Source organism: Meleagris gallopavo, chromosome 30, assembly GCF_000146605.3.
Source record: "Meleagris gallopavo isolate NT-WF06-2002-E0010 breed Aviagen turkey brand Nicholas breeding stock chromosome 30, Turkey_5.1, whole genome shotgun sequence".
NCBI classification, from domain to species: Eukaryota; Metazoa; Chordata; class Aves; order Galliformes; family Phasianidae; genus Meleagris; species Meleagris gallopavo.
The window spans coordinates 3,069,341-3,074,054 of record NC_015040.2 but is presented as its reverse complement, the minus strand read 5'-3'; the positions used below and the strand labels follow the sequence as shown (position 1 = coordinate 3,074,054).

The 4,714-nt window shown below is 34.9% G+C and overlaps 1 protein-coding gene across 5 annotated transcripts in view; it reads right to left on the bottom strand.

Annotated features, from left to right (window-relative positions):
- The window catches only part of DAZAP1 (DAZ associated protein 1), a 28,138-nt gene that overhangs the window by 7,831 nt on the left and 15,593 nt on the right, over nt 1–4,714 (bottom strand). The window lies entirely within an intron of this gene.

Below are 4,714 nucleotides of genomic sequence, written 5' to 3'. Positions count from 1 at the left end.
TTGGCATCAAACTAGTCTAAAATGCTCCAAACAGAAATCTGAAACCAATATGCATTTACAAGAAATATAATTAATAATGAAACAAATTAACAGCATTACAATGGAAAATCACTTTGCAAGGACAGAAGAGGCAGAACTGGACAATGGCTCTGGATCCAAATGTGACAGAATTGCAGAGAAGTAAATGGCTACAGGAGTGTGGGTAAAATATTTTTCCAATGGCTACATAAACATAGGAGTTGAAGGCAGTCCTAGGGCAAAGCCAAACAAGCTGAATGTCATGAGCTTTGAAACAATTTGGCACATTCACATTTTTCTCCTCACGTGGAAGCAGAGGGCCAAATAAACTGAAATTTACATCTGCATTTGATTTTTCCTTTTGAAATTCTGGTTCCATTGCAGAGTAAAGAAGTTAATCTCTTTTGAACAAATAAAAATCCTTCTATTTCCACAGGACCTAAAGTCCAAATTTAGAAAGTGATCTAAACTAACTCCGATATTAAGCCTGATTATTGGCCCAATATGATTGATACATCCACATTTGCTTAATGCTGATGTTGTAAGCTGTCCTTTGGCTGCTCTTACCTCCTCACAGAGGTTAGTTTCTGCACAAATTTCACATGCAGACTGGCTTTCATTGTCAGTGAGGCTGCTGTGAATCTGCCTGGTTTCATCATGGAAGTGTAAGCATCACAGAAAGTTTTATTCCTCTAAAAGCAAATCTTTAATTAAATAGAATATTTTAAAATAAATAAATGCATCTCTAAACATGCTGGAGGGCAGAAGGACATGTTTTTATTTACATGATTTTAATAAAAGATATGTTTCTAGTTAAATCCCTATGTGAGTGATCTGATATATAAAACACAGTATAAGAAAGCAATGAGCCCGTGCTCTACAGCTTTAACAAATTTTACAATTTCAGCTAGAAAAGATCATTGTCTCCTTTTCTTCTTCTTCTTTCTTCCTTAGATCCTTTTGGACAGAACTTAATAAGAACAACCTTTGATTTCCTGAATCAGAGCTCAGACTAATGTGACAAGAAACAAACCAGGCCAAGCAAAGAAAGATTAAAAAACAAACAACAACAACAACAACAAAACACACTTTTTTTTTTCTCCATACATATTTTCTACCCAATGCCTCTAAGTTAGACATTGTTCTGACTTGAAAAATAAAAAACAAAACAAAACATATTTTAAAATACTTCTTACAAATTTCTGTCACCAGCATTTAATATTTTGCTGGTAGTCCTTTAAAGACAGCCTCCAGAGTTCATGTTATCTATTTAAATATGTAATAACTTTGAAAATTAACCCTTGGTCCCTTGTCTATTCACACTTTGTGTAGATCTGTTTTGCTTCATCAGTTTGTTTTTAGTTAGCCCTGTTGCATATTTCTGGCATTTTCAGACAGCTGTTTCTGCTCTACAGTATCCCAGAATTTCACCTATGAAAACAGCATAAGAAACACTAGGTGATTAAAACCTTGTATTTATTCTCTCCAGAGGGTCCAGACACAGAGATTTCAGTGTGCTGCTAAGTTATCTTCCAGCACATCCTGTAGAGTACTGCAGAGCAAAACCCACACACCCCCATTTAAGTTAACATAAGTAGAGTATGCAGTTCGGGGTTTAGCCATTTCTACTTTCCACTTTCCATTTCCAAACTTTGCACATGTACTTCACACCAGTGTCCTGGCTGTTTCACTACATATGTGAACTTGTCTGACTGCAAGGAATTTACAACACATTGCTCTGGTCAATTCTTTTCCCTCCAAAGTCAGTAAAAACATTTGTTTTCCTTTTTGTTCAAACATTTTCCTTCCTTCGTTCTTGAGCGTTTAAATACTTTTTATGGAGATGAAAAATGTCCTTGATCTCACATATAATACTCAGTTCAGACTTACTTTCCTGCTGTGAAAACAAAGGTTCATAATACTTCACAATCTTAAATGCAGCAGGAATGCCCAACTTTCCACTGTTATACCAAGTAAACTTTTCCTTAGGATCATCACATGCAATTTAAAGTGTTTCATTTTCTCTTGGTACAAGCAAAAGTCTCATCAAAACTGTGAATTTCAGATAAGCTTTTATCAGACTTTTGCTGTAGCCATCTTAGAAGTGAGCTGTCATCAGCAAATTTAATCTGTCTCTGTCCGCTTTAATTGTTAGCACTATTTCTGCCAAATTCTTCACAGTGCTCATAGCATGGAAAGTTTCTTTAAGACTTTTAAATCAGTCAGCAGAGGTTGCATGCTTTATTAAATTATTGTTTATTTTATTTTTATTTTATGATTCACATTATTTTAAAAGATTGGAGGCCCTTAAATGAACTGTTGAATTATAGAAATTCAACTGCATCAGTAGTATTAAATACTGAGTCTGAAATGTGCTGCTGAAAGAGAGAATCCTGCTAGCAAAAATAAAGTTCTGGGAGATATTTTACTTTATTTGGAGTGAGGACAAATTGAAACAGATTTTCTTTAATGTTGTGTTTGGAATGTTGTCATGGAATTTTATTGGTTGTACAAAAATAATTGCACTGGGCACCCAAACTTTAGCAGTCTGAAGGACAAGAAAGATGGGCTTATTCTTAAGTTTGCTGAAGGAAAGCCTCCGCAGAACTAGGCTTTCTCTCCCATTTCACCGCAGGTTTTCTCTGTGACCCTGGGCAATTTATTTTGGCCTGGATTCTCCAAGGATTTGATGATATAACATTCTTTAGAGCCTGTATGAATGAGATGCTCAAGTGCTTGCACATAGCTGACCCTGTGTGCCTGGTACTACCCATGAGCACTAATTACTACTGAATTTTATCTGCCAGTTGGTTGCCTGGCCATCAAGCACTGTGAGATGTTCGTACAATTCCTCAGAGGCAGCTACAGTCCAACACTACTAATTAGGGATTTTTGGGTATCATGTGAAATTCTTTCACTCTTAGCTCTTCTTACAAACCATTTATCAATATACTAAGCAGCATGCATACTAACTAAAGTAAAAAGGATTTTCTTTCTTTTCTCCAGTGAGTACTGTGGCAATTTACTCATAAATCCAGAGCTAAATAGATGATGTGTACTACCCCACAACAATTCAAACAGGATATGTGTACATATATACAACAGTGAGAAACTCTGATTACAGCTCCAGACCTGACATGCTGTTTTCTGGCTAACTTAGGTATACACAATTCCAAAGTTGTTGCTTATGTTATGGTAGCAATTACAAAATTTTCCTAGGCAATCAGTTCCAGAGAGAGTAAAGCACTGGAATAAGATGTCTTGAATTGTAATTCGTGGATAGTTTTAAAGCTAAACACAAAAGTAAAATACAGTGTCTTTGATTGGGAAAGAAATGGCTAAATTATGTCTGTATTAGTAAATCTGTGATTCTTGGACAGCAGTGGTTCATTAGGCACAAATAAGTAGTCCTGGATGATAACTGTAGTCAGTATGTGATGGGAAACTATAAAGCAGTAGAATTATATTTATCTAATTCCCCCCCAAAAAACTAATTTGTTGAGTTTGGCCTCTTTCTCTTTATTATTTCAAATGGTTGGCATTTGTATTTCTTTATTTTTGTGAAACTTGTTTGTCTATATGAGGATCTTGCACAGTCCATGGTAATTTGCTTTTACTTTGAATCTGTGCTTGTTCATTTGGTTGTTTGCTTTCGATAATTACATCCCTCCTGCCATATCATTCCCTTTTGTAAGCTATGATTTGCATGTAAGCTATGTAAGCATGATTTGCAAATTCAGATTATTCTAAATGAATATGCAATTTCAAATTCACTTTGTGCAACTTCAAGCATCCAAGTTTATATTATGCTTTTACATCCATGCCAATAAAGATCATATCTGAATGCTCAGAAAAAGTGAAGACAAAAAGGATATTTCTTCAATTCATCCAACTAATTGGAGCATTTTATTTTGCAATCCTCAGTGACAGCTGTGTCTGATCTTGCATCAGGCTTTATGGCTCTAACAGAGTTTCTCTTCTTGAAAAGATGAATTTCAGTTTGAAAAAGATGATATTAGAATCTTCCAGTCTGGTTAAGACAAGTCCTAGAATACTAATCATTCTAAAACAAATCCAAAATTTTTCTTTCTGATCTATATATAAAAATGAATTTGTATAATGGAAAAATGAACAAATGTGAAGACTGGCATATCACCGGTGAATATTTGTTCCTCGAGAATATAATATACATGACTTTGCATTTACTATAAAAATCAGAAATAAAAAAAAATTCTCTCAAAACTCAGTGGTTGAAGAGAATATCCTAAGCACTACTGATGAAATCAGGGAATATCTGGCTCAGTAGGAGATCATTTCTCTTCCCTAAATGTAGTTAATGCCTTCTTCTCTACACTATATACAGCCAGATATTAGACTATCTGGTCTGTAGAAGAATCTTGCACAGTCCCTGGTAGACCGTGAATGGGTAGCATCCAACCTATCAAATTCACGATTCAGTATGTTAGAAAGTAAGTCACAAGATACTTCTTTTCTCAGAACATACAAACACTGAGACTAACTAACTAACTAAATATAGCTGAAAAATATTACATGTGGTTGAAAAGATGGAATGAATTCAAATACAAAATCTCCTGAAAGCACAGAGGTGCTGATAAAGTCCCAAAGTCAGATCCAATAAGTTGTTCTCATACAGAAACTGCCTAGGGAGTTATTAACATTATGATAGTACTTTTTT